General features: G+C 47.6%; 1 protein-coding gene across 3 annotated transcripts in view; it reads right to left on the bottom strand.

The window, feature by feature from the left end:
* CEP112 (centrosomal protein 112) overlaps nt 1-15,148 on the bottom strand; it is a 2,313,552-nt gene that overhangs the window by 1,880,458 nt on the left and 417,946 nt on the right. The gene's annotated exons all lie outside the window — the stretch shown is intronic.

The following is a 15,148-nucleotide window of genomic DNA, read 5'->3' on the forward strand; positions in this document are numbered from 1 at the left end:
AGCAGGCCCCCCTTTTTTCACCCGGGCCTCCCTGGGAAGTCCGAAAGGGCTGTTTAGTAGAATGTTTCCTGCTATTCACGCTCTCCAACCAAGCATTCACTTCTACCTGGTCCCAGCCAATGTCCGGGTTTTCTTCTTTTGCCCACTGGAATTCCCTGTCATAATCTAGCCACACAGCCCCCCATGTGTAGCATGAGCCTTCACAATCTTGTTTGTGTAAAAAAGTAAAGGAAGTGCCAACTCAGGTCTTTTTTCCAACACCACTGTTGAGAACACATGAAAACCAAAGAGCCAGTTAGTCAAATTCTCCTCAACTCTCGGCCTCCTATCCCTGAAGGAGCTCTCCTTGCCTTCCCTCTCCTTGAACTCGACGTCCCTATGCTTGGGTCTGATGAGTGCAAATATATCGACATATGCTCCCTTCCAAATCTTTTCCCGTACCTCTATGGCTACGTGGGTTGCTAACATACCCGGCTGGGACAACACATTCCCCTGTGTTCCCCCCGTTACTACCCCCACTTCCACGCATGTGGACGCAGCTTCCCCCTTCTTACCTCCTATGGGTACGGTTGCTACTGCCGCTCCTGCCACCCCGCTGGGGTTCGCGCTGCGCGTGTCCACAAAGAGCGCCAACTGCTTCTGTATTTCTCTCAGCACGCCCTGCTCTGCCGCCTGCGTGGGGGGCCAAGGGGCCGCTGCTGAAGTGCTTGGCTTAACACTATCTGCCCCAGGAGAAGCTAACTGCCCTGCCAGGGAGACCACTGATGCCAGCAGGCCACTCATCGGGTCCTGCGCCCCTCCTGCTGCGACCGCCGGTTGCGGTGGGGGAAGGGCCGGTGGGACAGGTACTGAGGTAACCCCACTCACTGGCGCTAAAGCCTTCAGGGCTTCCCTAATTTCTGTCAGCACTGACCCCACTGGGTCTACTAGCGCAGGCGCCCCACTTGGGATCGCTGCCCCTGCAAGGGGATTTGCGCCTTGTGCCCCTGCCTTAGGTACCCCTGGAAGGGGTGGGGGGGCCACTATTACCTCAACTTCAAGTGGAAGGGGGACGGGACCTACTGATCTCTCGTCCGTGTCTCCTGTATCCTGGCGTGTCTTGCTCCTTTTGAGCTTAGGCCCCCCTTTGCCCTTCCGCTGAGGTCTGGGCTTTTTTACTAAAGGCGGGAAGGCAGCCCTAGGTGGCACCCCTTCCCTGCGAGGGCGCTCCACTATGGTAGGCTGCTCCTCCTGTGAGGACTCACTTTCTTCACTGCTCACGTCCCTGTCCTTCCTGAGCTTCGCTAGGAGCAGTTTCATAATTTTTTCTAAGTTGGGGTCCTTCTCCTTTCTCTTGTGCCCTCCCTTCTTAGGCGCCATCCTCTCTACTCGAGATTCAATTTATGGTCAACACCGGCCGTGGAAGCGCAGGCCGTACTAACTCTTTTTTTCTTGCTCCATGGGACAAACGACACGCGCCTGCCGCCTGCAACCGCTGCTTCACACTAGCGCTACCTTAAGCCGCCCACTGACCGCTCCTACTCGCACTATGAGGCCGCACCCGATGTCCCCCAGGAACTCCGCCCACGTCGCCCGGCAGGAGCCCGCGCCTCCGGAGCCCGCACACAGCCGCAGCCACCGCAAAGGCAGAACACCACAAGGCTAGTCACAACCCGACCGCAAACCACGGCTGTCCACGGGCCCCCCCCAGGCACCCGACTCCTTACCTGGCTCAGTGGGCGTAATACCGCTGCACTAGTTTCTGATGTCTTCCCGCCGCACCGCAACCGCCAGCAAAAGGCCCGCCGACGCGCTCGGGACCCCTGACTCCAAACTCCGTCCTCCCTCGACAATCCAACGGGAGACGCGGAGCCTGCAGTCGAAACAAAGGCCGGGAATCAGTCCCAGGGGGTCAGGAGCGTCGGCGCGAGGTCCGGGTGTCCGAAGTGGCAACAGGAACAGAGACCGAAGCCACAGGGATTAGCCCCTAAATAGGCCAAAGGTCTCCGCCCTATCACCCCTCCGGAAGCGCCTATCCCCTTTGACCCGGAAGTGAAGGAGGGGGCGGCCGGTCTCCTATTGGGCGAGCCGGCCGCCCAACCACGAGAGTCCGGAGGCGGGGCCCGGGGAGCCGGGTCCTAAGGGCGCGCGCCATGAATGACGCACTTGACATACTTTCTATTGAGCCATGCAGCCCATTCCAAGATGGTGGCTCCTGTGCACATCCTGCATTCGATCGCATGGCCTGTCTGGGATTTAATCATGGCAATGTTTGTCACCGGGTGTGTGTTCCCGTATTTGTAGGTTATTTGGAAAGCATTTCATGTGTGTTAGATGATAATATGATTCTTAGTTGCTGGCTTATTTTTTCTCGCTTGAATTTTTTAATTCAGTCAAGTTTTAATCCTCCTCGGAGTAGGTGAGGTGGGTAGATTGTTTGCCACTATCCCTTTCCTCAATCTTTCCGGCATGCCAATAGTGACATCACCGCTCAAAATGTTCTAGAATAAGGATGAATCTTTGTCACACAGTAGCAAATAAGTATCCATTTTTCCTTTTTACTTATTGAATAAGCCATATTCATCTTTTTTATTTCAGGTGTTCATTCATGTATTTGGTGATCATGATCTGGCTCCGTAGTTGCCTGCGTGATTCTAATGTTGTTGAGTTACCTTTACACTATTTAGTACCAGCTGGTGAGCTACCCACTCCCCGGTGCTGTCTGGTTGTGACTGGTCCACAGTCACAACCAGATGTTTGGATGTTTTCACCTTTTTTAGGTGTACCTTGTGTGTTATTATTATTATAAAAAGTCCTCTCCATTGTCCGGTGGGGCTCCAGTGCTCCTTCCGCTGCTTGCAGTTTCTGGTGGCGAAACAGCCTGCCTCCCCTCTTGCCTCTGTTGTCCTGGATTGCCTTTCTCACCCTTGGACACTGTGGTGCTGCCACCTCTGCACCCTCAGCCCAGGGGCTGCTGTCCTGCAAGTCCATGTAGCTACTAGCCGGGGCGCTGCTGACCCGGGCTTTTTTGGATTCATGGTTAGTATGGCTGTGGAGAGTCCTGGGGCAATGATGATGATGTCTCCTGGGGCTGGCAGCCTATGTTGCTTCTTAGCAGGGAAGCTATCATGAAGATCTTCAGACAGGAAAATGTGGATTCCAATTACGATATGGGAGATGAGCAGGGCAGAGCTTAACATCTCTTCTAGGTCTGCTGCTGGAACCCCAAATGTCCTCGAACCCAGTGCTGCATCTTTAGAACACCTGCCAAATAAAACATTACAGGCACTACCCCCTATTGAAAGTATTAGAGCCCCAGCAGCGAGTTACACCCTAATACTGCCCGGAGATCCCTCACAAGGTATGCTGCTACAAGCAAATATCTCTCTGGCTAAAAGTAAACTAACTTAAGCAGGCATAAGCAGAGTTCCTCGATCTACCCACCCAGACCCAATGCCCATCCTCGACGTATCAGGCATGAATCTGTCACCAGTTAGGGATCAAATGGCTGTTCAGTGTGGTATTACGTTAAATCTTCCACTATCTGCCTGCCGATATGCATTACTTTTGGCAGGTGTACCATCCCTTAGACGTAGTCAGGGTGAAACGGGGAGAGAATTAATTAATTAACCAAGTCCTACACTGGCTTTCCCTGAACCCCAAGGATTTGATAAGTTAATAACCACCAAAGCCTCTGTCCACTAAAAAACACCCAGGACACTGCGTAGTAATAAATTTCAAGAACCCACTTTATGTAAGAAATCTCTTAAGATACACTAATTGTGCAGATACTATTCGGGGCAACATTGCCAACCTTCCTCTGGGGTAATTTTACAAACCTTCTTTACAAGCTGTCCATAAAGAGAGCTTTGCCTAATACAGTGAATTCTGCAGGATATATTGGGGAGTCCAATTTTTAAGGAAGTGTGGTGTTCTCATGCAACAGATATGAAGCACTTTCCAACCTAATGCCTAATGATTAACTTGTGATTCCGTCTATAGATGGTACTGACATTAGTGGACTAAATTAATAGGATCCTGATGAGCTATGTGATGGGTGAAAAGCAAAAATACAAATGTTTGTCCCCGATTGTCCTAATGAGTCTGAATATTGCTGGGAGTAAAACCAAACTTCAATTACCTGACTGGATGGCAATATGTATGGAATGATCCTATTTGAGGAAACCTGGCCAATCTCTACATTTTTTGTCAAGGGCGTACATGCTATTGTACCCCAGCTATCCCATTACATGAAGGGCAGGCTAGAGGTGGATTGTCAATGTGGATTAACTTATTCTTGAAAATATGAGTCAGTGTGGGTGCCGACTGGGAGTCCCGAGCTACAGATTTAATATATAAAGGGTCCTTACAATTTAAATTTTTAACTGATATGCTTACATTTGTAAGATATGTGCCAGGAAAAATCCCGCCATATCATGGGTGGGGTGTGCTTCAATGATTAAATATATTTTTTTGTCACATGGTCTAATGATCGATCGACCAGCCACGCCCTCGCCGCCGTTCCCCGCACCCGAAGAGCCACAACGGGAGGAAGATCCTTCTCCTACCTGGCGGCCAAGACATGGAACTCCCTCCCCATCCACCTCCGCCTGACCCAAGACCACCTCTCCTTCAGGAAGCAACTCAAGACCTGGTCGTTCGAGCAGTAGCGGACGCCCCTCCCCCCCACCCCTCCCACCCCCAGCGCCTTGAGACCCTCCGGGTGAGTAGCGCGCTATACAAATGCTTTGATTGATTGATTGAACTGTCTCCTGAAGGGGAAATATTAATGTTAGATATGGGTATCATAACCTCCCAGTAGCCTAGTAGGTTCATTGTACACCCTAAACCGTAACATAATGGATTTTAAACTATTCTGGCACCTTCATAATCCTAGTGAGTTCCATGCAAACAGAGTGCAAAACAATCCTGAATTAGCTCACAGGACAACATACATGGCACCGCTATCTAGTCCAAACCCTGAATGGGCTGGAACATATTTTTACTATGGATGGTAACATGAGCACCCATGAATTAGGAAATAACCCCACCCCTTTTTACCACCTCAACGTAAATCAGTAACAAGCATTGGCATAGTCAATAGGTCTCTCATTTGGGACCTTATAAGTGTTTAGCCATGCAGCAGTTGGTGTTGTTGCACCAAGGATATTCTGCTGCATAACTAAATACTTATAATGGTCCCAAAAGCGAAACATATTGGCAATGCCAATACTTGTTACAACTTCCTACAGTGCGCAACCTCAACAGCAGACCTGGGCTGGGTGTGGAGTCAGACCATCAACTCTTTATGGCTTTGAATGTGCTCCGTCAAACCAGCACTTTGCCCTAACAGGGCCTACATGAGGCACCTTATGTAATGCGCATAACTTTGCCTCTGAGAGATTGGTGAAAGGGCCTTTGATACTGGCTGCATCAGCCTCTGTATCTAGACAAATTTTAAACAGGGCGCTATTGCCCTTGACTAGCTGAGAAGTAAGAGTTTTGGCATTAACAAACTCCCATTTAATACGGGTGTACTCTTGTTAGCAATGATGACAGTAATTATCCTAGAGCTACCCACTAAAGCCTACCATCCACTGATGTCAATAGCAAGGTTTTGGGGAAGATGGTCGCTCATGGTGAGGTTATGTACTAAGTGTTCGCTTGCTGAAGTCGCTAGGGTGGAAGAAAGTGGAATAAAATCAGTTCCAGAGCCCGGCCCTTTACCCACAAAAACTGGAGGGAAAAAACATTCATAGAACTGTATTCACTCACAAAATACAGGTTAAATTTCATCATCCGATGGCTGATATGACTACCAAATTCATCATGAGAAAAATGAGAAGAAGGATTCCTTTCACAGTCCACTATCCCGCAAGCGTCTCGAGATCTAAGAGGGGGCTAAGATGGGCATCAAAGTCGCCTCCTCCGATAATAACCAACTCTTTGCCTGCTCTGGAATTAAGGTGGTCCAGATCACAGTCCAGTTTCAACAAGATACTGCCTCTATCTGCTATTGGGATGTTATTGTAAAAGTTCACGATACCCAGTCGTGAGTCTGCTGCAAATTCCAGTCCCAGGCACTGGAAAAATGAGGTATCTGAGACATATTAGAAACGTTTTGCATTAACCATGGTCGAAAAATAGGTGGCCAAGCCCTCTTTAAGGCGCCCAGAGAAAGATGGAATGGCTGGTACATGCAGTGTTCTGAAGCCATTAATGTGCGCAGGCGGAACGGCCCATATTTCCTGTTAGCATAAAATCTAGTGGGAGCACACAAAATCAATCTAAGCGTGGTCATCTATTTTTCCTTTAATTCCGGCCACATTCCACACCATTAGGGAGATTTTGGGGGAATGGTCACTTCCAAGGCTACTACCAGGTATTTGCACCACTCCATCTCATTGTATATATGGGGCCAAACGATCGGGCTGTCGGTCAGGCATGCTGAGGATTTCTGGTCCCATGTCGCCACCTATGAGCTTTGGATCTCGCTGCCAATGAGAAAGTGTGGAGAAACCGTACAAGGATCCAATGGCTGTTGTTGGCCAAGGGCATGGGGGTGCACATAACCCAGGACTGGGGTTGCAAGGACCTCCAACATTAGATGAAAAGTTGTAGATGTTCACCCAAAGGGGTCTAATGCAAGCTCCTTCATGAGTTCATTGGCTGGTGGTAGGCGGAGGCAAGCTACGCATTCGTATGGAGTTACTTGGAGACTTCTTAAAATGTGATATAACATCATGAGAATGGCCCACACATATAGCTGACAATGGCATTGGCAGAGATTTATAAAAATCAGAGCCAAGTGCACCTTGTAGAATTCCACCCGCCAATGCGCTGGATCTGCTTGAGAGTGGAAGCAATTGAATAGGATTACAGGGTGGTAACACTGGTGAGACTTCGATCCCCCAAGTAGGAAAAGTGTCCTTGAGCTGTCAGACAGAGTAAGCCAAGTCCAGAGTACTCCACAGGGTGATAGTAACATCACTCTGCCTTTTGGCTGAATTTTCTCTAAATTCAATGGACTCCAGGTGTATAGAGTTAGAATATCTTGTGCCAGCTGCAACCCCAAGCAGCTTCAGAATAGTACTACTGTTAAGTATATCATGTCTGCCCCTGGAGACATAGTCTGGAATAAAGTTGAGTATGTTTGAAGGGAATTTACAAGTATTAACTACTTGCTGCACCAGTACTTCCATAGGTTTGATGTTCTTAGTCCACATGCTCAATGGAGCTGTTACAGTCCTCACCGGGGAGGGAGGGTGAATAGTAGTGGCAGTAGACCTTTGAGGATCTGTCTGAGGGTGCTCTGTACGAGACTGATGGACCAAGAACAGGTGCAGGGATGGAGGGTGGAATCACAGGACCGGGCAGTGCCGGGTGATTAGCTGCCAGCTCTGCTAATGATCCGGGCCAAACAGGTGTTGTGACTTCCCTCCTTATAGGTTGCATGGTGAAGCCAGCGACGGTAATGTCAGAATTTGCAGAGCAGCTTTTGATGGTGTGAGAGATGCCTGTTGGTAAATTGGGTGCACCAGAAAAAGGTGTCGGTACTGCAAAAATTGCTGGAGTGGCAGAGGTTGAGACTCCCTCACTCCGCCACTATCCTCTGTGGACTGGCATTCGTGCTGAGATACGATAAAACAAGGGGTAGATTTTAATATCTGTAGAAAGATGCCTGTCTGGAGAAAGAGTAGTCGCCAAGTTGGCTGTGTGGTCATTGCTGGGGCAACCTGTGGAGCAGGGGTTGGACGGGGAAGCTGAGAGGGGCAACTGGCCCTATGCTTATGCCTTACCTTTTGAAGCCTTTTGCGTTCCCTTTTCATTTGAAACCTTATGGTAGTTATTAATTCAGACAAAGGGCCATTATTAGTGAGTCGGAGTTGGGGGAAGAGGCACTAGAGGCGCCTTCACCTGTTAGTTGTGGCACCTAGCAACTCAGTTTCAAGTGATGGTGGTTGCTCCAGGGCAGACCCCGCAGATGCCTCGACATGATCAAGATTATGTTTGGGACTAAAGATGATTAGAAAATCACCTGCAGTCAACGAAGTAGAGTTTACAAAAGGCGCCATGAGAATACAGGAACCACACTGGGCCAGTAGTATCTTGTTGTTGCGCAGAGGAAGATGTTTGTGAGAAGGGCGCTGAGGAAGTATGATCAAGAATTGTGTCCAGCTTGTCAGGTTCCCTAGCAATGACGTCAATGGTGGATGTGCAGGGACATGTATGGTACTCAGCAGCTGAATCGGACTGGACCCTGGTAATCAAGTTATTCAACTGACTGACTGACTGATTGTGCTTGTAAAGCGCACTAATGCCGAGGCGTCTTGGCGCTGTGTTAAAGTGGAACAACAACTATGCCTATATTCTGTTGGCTTTAAGGAAAGAGCCTTCCTGAATGCATATCTATTGGACAGGCTTCTGATATGCAGTGGAAGTGTGTTCCAGAGTTTTGACGCCAGGAATGAAAAACGCTTTCCTCCACAGCATGCTCTTTTTATCTTTGGAACTTGTACAAGACCAAGAGATGAGGATCTTAGAGTCCGGGCATGGACATAATGCGAGAAAAGATCCTGCACCTCTTTCGCACTCTCCGAAAAGGGCCTTATGGACTAAACAAAGTGACTTGAATTCTATCCGTCTGCACACTGGGAGCCAATGAAGATTTTTTTATAGCTGCAGAGGTAGGATGGTATCTTGGCAGCCCAAGCAGTACTCTAGCTGCAGCGAGATGTTTTGCATCGATTTCCCACAATCTGATCTGCTGGTGAACTGAGAATGTCTGCTTGCATATCAAATGCGTCTGAATGAGAGGACAAGGATGCTGAAACCATGTCCAAGCTGTTGAGCAAGGCCTTCACCCTCGAGCTGCAACAATAGCGCTGCTGCCACACCCCACCTTGCTGTTCTCACTGCAGGTGCGTCAGCTGCCAGCTCACAAGGCTATTGCCTATAGTGACTGATACTAAAACCCCTAGCAGTGAGGAGCAAAACAAGGCGACCTTCTTATGTTCTCTGGCAAAGTCTTTTAGCTGGTCGTGGGGGCTAGCAGCTGGATTCAAAACGGTTTAAAGAATGTCCAAGACAGGAGTAGGTGGCAGCAGCGGTAGAGGCAAAAATGGATGACGGTGAAGAGTGGCTGGCAGATAGATGTAAAAGAGAGGGGATAAAAGCAGCAGGCTTCTGGGCGGTCTTACCTCCAGCAACACGACAGAGTGGCCGGGCGGTTGCTTGACCTGCCCTACAGGTGCCACAAGAATGCCTCTAAACACGCCTACCAAGCACCTGGTCCGTGGCTCCGACACCCCACTCCCCCTTGGTCCCTGACTCCCTCTATGGCTTCTACCCAATTCTCGCAGCAAACTGAGATGGAGTCCTATGAAATCCCCCGGAGCTGCCAGGGACAAGGGAGGGGGGAAGCGGCTGTATTAAGAGCCCTCCAAGTGGGTATAAAATCGGGCGGTGCCTGGTAGTGGCGGTAACAGCTGAGACACTGAACTGACACCAAGACAGAGCTAGGCAGCAGGTAGCTTGTAAGGCCACAGGGCTCCTCTTTTTGGTGCGTGGTGCATGCGTAGGTGCGTGTCTTTGTAGAATACTGTCGTCTCAAAAAGGGGTCACCAGAGAACGATGCTTTTCCCAGCTTCTTGGCAGGAAATTGACTGGATTCATTTTGCTTCGAAAGAGTTGGGGTGTCAGCATCACTTTCCTGAGACGCCTCAGCAGTCCTCTAATTAGAGATATTGCGTCTACATTCCCCAAGGGGCTTAGAATCTTTCGAGGAACCCCTGTGCTCTTTGGGGTGCGGGCTAAGTGCTCTATCAATCCGCTAAAAGTTGCAGTTATGAAGGGGATAATGGCATTCTGCATTGACTTGAGACGCAGTTACCGCTAACTGGAAAACCTCTCTGACAGTAAATCACCATTTAACCAACATCACACCGCGGCACCAGCTGAGGTCAACACAGCAGACAGGCTTAAAAATTAAAAATGCCCAACAATACTGTCAGAATTCACACAGACCTGTCAGCTCGGGAGCAATGAGTATCATATGATCCTGCCATGACAGTGCGATCCCTCTCACCATCGCACATGATTGAATAGGCAGAATGTAAGTATTGAAGCGTGGCTGGCAGTGGCAAACTAATATCTTTCATCCGTGCTGCCTTTCCTCAAAGCAAACACACCGGCCCTCTCACAAGCACCTTGTGTAAACTTACTGCCAAGTGACCCTTGATATAACAGCGAGGAGATGTTGGCCTAACGACCAGAGCTACCAACATTGCAGCAGGCCGGAAGTCCAGAGCGATTCACACGCGCGGCCGCGAAAGTGAAAGTGCTGCAGCGTCTTCTGGACTTCCGGCCTAAGCCTTGCGGTTACAAGCAACACGAGCACGGAATGCTCTGCAGCGTCCCACAAGTAGTGCGAACGCGCTCATGTTGCTTGTAACCGCAAGCCTTAGGTCGGAAGTCCAGAGCGATTTCAGGAGGTCGTTTTCCTAGTGCAGCGCAGGCGCGTGCTTCCCTGGACCGGAATCAAGCATCCTGGGACTGGTTTCGGGTTCATAACCCTCATCCGCCAGGCTATTTTGAATCCAGTGGCAAAGTGAGCAAGGGGGTGAGTGCTTGCAATGTTCAATACTCCGTCCATCTTCCCCTTTGGTTTTGCTAAGTTCGTCCTAAGTTGGCAGGGAATGCCCAGACGTGGGTCCCTTGCTCACTTTGCCACTGGATTCAAGTTAGCCTGCTGATGACGGCTGATTAGCCAGAAACCGGTCCCAGGATGCTTGTTTACGGTCAAGGGAAGACATGGCTTGGCAGTTTGGGCTGGAGTGTTCCCAAGAGGCACAGGGTCAGACTGATTTGCATATAGCCATGTCTGAACTGGGGTGGTGGAGTGAAATAAAGAATGATGATGGATTAAACCCAGATCAGTTAACTGGGGGTGAGAGCTTGCAATGTTCAACACTCCGTCCATAATCCCCTTTGGTTTTGCTAAGTTCGCCCTAAGTTGGCAGGGTATGCCCAGACGTGGGTTGCCTTGCTCACTTTGCCACTGGATTCAAGCTAGCCTGGCCGATGACGGCTGATTAGCCAGAAACTGGTCCCAGAATGCTTGTTTCCGGTCAAGGGAAGACATGGCTTGGCAGTTCGGGGCTAGACTGTTCCCACGTGTCACAGGGTCAGACTGATTTGCATATGACCATGTCTGAACTGGAGTGGCGGAGTGAGCTAAAGAATGATGATGGATTAAATCCAGATCAGTTGACTGGGGGTGAGTGCTTGCAATTTTAAACACTCCGGCCATCATTCCCTTTGGTTTTGCTAAGCTTTATAAGCCGATTTGACATATAAACCCTAAGCTTTATAAGGAGATTTGGCATATAAACCCTAAGGCTACTCTTCATTTTGAGTATGCTCAATTATCAGCCTGTCTAACTTACACCTAAATACTGTCTGCCCTTCCCTTTCGAAGAACCTGTTAAAGTGTCAAATCATCCAGACAATGACATTGACAAAACATCTAATTCAACATTCGTCTGGAACAAGTACCATGTTATCTGTCCAAGGTCAGATAGCAAATATAACATAAGCAATGTAGTTTAAACTGATGTATTTTTGATATGCTGGTTGATAGTGAATCGCCTTAAGGCAATCATAGTGAGGCGTGCAGTAATCAGTAATGGTCGTAACTAACCATAGTACCAAGAAAGATAAACCTACTATAATGACCAAAATAGCAGGAAACGGCACACAGCAGTTTGTCGGTATACCACAATCCAACTTTTCCCATACTGAAGAAGAAATTTTATAAATCATAAGAAAAAGCCGGCTAGATAGCGCACCAGGTCCGAATGGAGTACCTCAGGCTATTTACAAACAAGACTCCAACTATTGGGCAAGCAAGATGCATAGTCCGTTCCATCTGATTGGCACATCCAGTCGTATCCCAGAGAGCTGGAGAGGTGCAATAATGAATCCAATATATAAGGGAGGGGAGCGCCCAGACCCCGCAAATTATCAACTGATTGCATTAATAGATGCAGAGGCCAAATATTATGCATCGCTGATCCTAACAGATCTGATTAATTGGTCTGACAAGAACAAAAAAATTCCTCTAAACCAGTCGGGCTTTCGACGAGACACTGGTACAATTACAAATGCATTAGCAATAGGGCTATTGGCCGACAACAGTCTACGACAAAGACAAGCATTACACCTATGCTTTGTGGATTTTAAGGCGGCATTTGACCAGGTCAGCCGACGCACACTATGGGCTAAATTGAAGCAGCAGGGTCTACCGGACGCAATTCTGAATCCAATAATGGATCTTTATACCGACAACTGGATGCAGGTCAAAATCGCTGAGTGACAGAGGCTAACAAGGAAAATCTACACAAATGAGGGGCCAAACCAAGTATGTGTCTTGGCCCCGCACCTGTTCAATCTATTTATGGCTGATTTAACACCAAGGCTCGACAGGGTCAATTCACATCCACCAGGTCTGGGCACATTGCCATTAACGCACCTGTCTTACACAGACGACGTCGTCCTCCTTAGCCAGACGAGAATCGGTTTGCAACGATCAATAAACAAATTAGACGAGTTCACCAAAGCAAACCTGATGGAAATTAATACCAAAAAAAACCAAAGGTCATGATCATTACTCCTAGACTACCCAAGCAGATGACATTTGCAATTAACAATGCAAAATTAGAGGTGGTTACGAGCTATAAATATCTTGAAATGTATTTGTATCGAATGTTTTCATTCTCCATGCATTATGAGGCTATACAAAAAAAGGGTACCGCTCTACTGTTTGTATTTTGCAGCATATCCAAATTGTTAAAAGGTCCACTGTTTACTCCACTACTCGCAGTCATGAAAGCAAAACTACTCCCAACCATCGCCTATGGAAGCGTGGTTCATCACGGAAATGGCGTAGCAATTCTCAACAACATTCAAACGCGAGTGTACAAAAGAGTATTCCGTCTACCATGCGACGCTTCACCTGTTCAGGTACGTCAAGAGTTTGGACTACAGCAACAAGCACTGTACAGAAGGTATGAGTCAATCAAAACCTGGCACAAAATTTGGATTAATCGTGATCTAGAAATCAATTCACCACTCTGGGAAGCTTTGCAAAACGATCCAAAATCACACTACGCAAAGTATTTAAACGCCTCATTGCGAATAACCAGGATGGCAGATCTCGCAGAAGCACAGACATCACAAGAACAAATAAATTGAGCGGAGTTGTGTGGGGCTACAACAATCTGTACTTTCACGCTTAGGCAAGGAACAGTGGTTCATGTGGACTGAGTTAAAAATATATTTGATAATAAAAAAGCTCATTGGCATATATCTTTATGGGAACGGATTGTCAGAAGGAGAGTCAAAACCATACACAGCTGAAAGTTTTTTTTATCTATTATTGCATTTCATACAGTGAAAATTAATTAAAAAGGCAATGTGCTTGGTGTCCCAAGTGAACTGAAACCTAAAAAAAGAGGGGGAGGGACAAAGTGACAATTTGTGAAATACAATAGGTTTTCAGTTTATACACAAAACAACCACAGTTACATATAAAAAAAGCCTTTTAACGGGCACCCACACCAACAATTATACTTCTAAGACCGACATTTGGAAATATCAGGAGTTTCCTCACTGCCACAGATTTCATGGTGGTGAGGCCGCCATGAAAACTATGGCAGCAAGGAAACAAAGGGGGCACTACAGGGCCCCCTGTTCCCTCAGGGCCAAGGAGTTCCTGCAGGTGGCATATGTTGTGCCCCTTTGTGTGCCGTCACTCCCCTTTCCTGCTGGCCATGGACTTTACAGTCCATGCCATGCAGGAAAAGGCTTCAACGTTCGCATTGCCGTGTCTTTTCACTACAGTAACAATTAACAGGAGTCAGGCCCGTTAACCCAGGTGAGAGCGGGCGAAGTATGGAACAAAAACAATGGCTCAGCTGGAGATTATTAAATCTTGTGATTTATTTCCCTAGTGTCTTTTCAATTGGCACCGGCATGGGAACGCCAAAGGGCTGCAAGCGAGACCACGAGATTGCTCGTAATCTGGCAGCGGTCTTCGGTCAAATGTGGCAATCCTGGAGAGGGCACTGGCGCGGCGGCCCACTCCAGGACTGCCAAACTCCTAATCAGGCCTAAGGGCACTTATTCATGGATGTACACCTGCAAATACTGATGTGGATAATGTCAGTGAGTGCTTTTAGTTTGACCCTCTATATACGATTTCCATAAGTAATTTCGAATTTTGAAAACAGTTTATTATAATAAGTTTCTCACATTTGATGTTGCTATACACAGATCATGCCCATTTTTTATATACACATACAGAGAGACTCAACTACTTTGGCTAATTTAGGTAACAAATTAAAACTCTTATTATATGATCACACAGACTACCAACACAGCATCTCGACATCAGAATCAACTTAAATACTCCACAATGTAAAATTCTGATACATCCCACACACTCACTCATGGCACAGCTGATATGGGTGCGAGTCAGATGGCTAACACGCCTAACTGTGATTTTGCACGTCTAGACTACTCTACCTCACACTCACAAAAGATGAGCCAGTAGATTGCAATGACCCCTTGCTCCTTCAGAACGCAATCACAGTGAAATCCAACATTGCTTTAATCATATTTGGCATGGCTTGTCGATGGACAACCTCAATAAATGCCTTCAGAGAGCAAACAGACAACCTGCATTAAACAGGGCCAGGTAAATGGTGGGTGGTCAGTACACTTTATAAAAACGGTGTTTACATGAAATCATAAAACTGTGTTATGTAGGTTCCAAGACTGTGTTTGTGTGATGTCTGCTGGTACAGTCAATTTCTTCTTGTACTTAGGTGAAGCCACTCACACAGTACTATATTGGCTCCACTGTGCTTAACACCCAGGGCCATTCCTTTGGACTGTGTACATAGCTGTACACCACCCTTACTATTCAGTACTGTACCTTTCTGCATCTGGTTCATTTAATCTATATGCTGTACTACTACCCAGTGTGATTTACACATTTTATCATGCTAATGTATCAATCACATTGATGTACACGCTTGTTTTATATACAGCTAACCTACTATTCGTTTGTGAAATCGGTTATCTGTTAAACTATCCGAAACCCCTT

Source organism: Lissotriton helveticus, chromosome 7, assembly GCF_964261635.1.
Source record: "Lissotriton helveticus chromosome 7, aLisHel1.1, whole genome shotgun sequence".
NCBI classification, from domain to species: domain Eukaryota; kingdom Metazoa; phylum Chordata; class Amphibia; order Caudata; family Salamandridae; genus Lissotriton; species Lissotriton helveticus.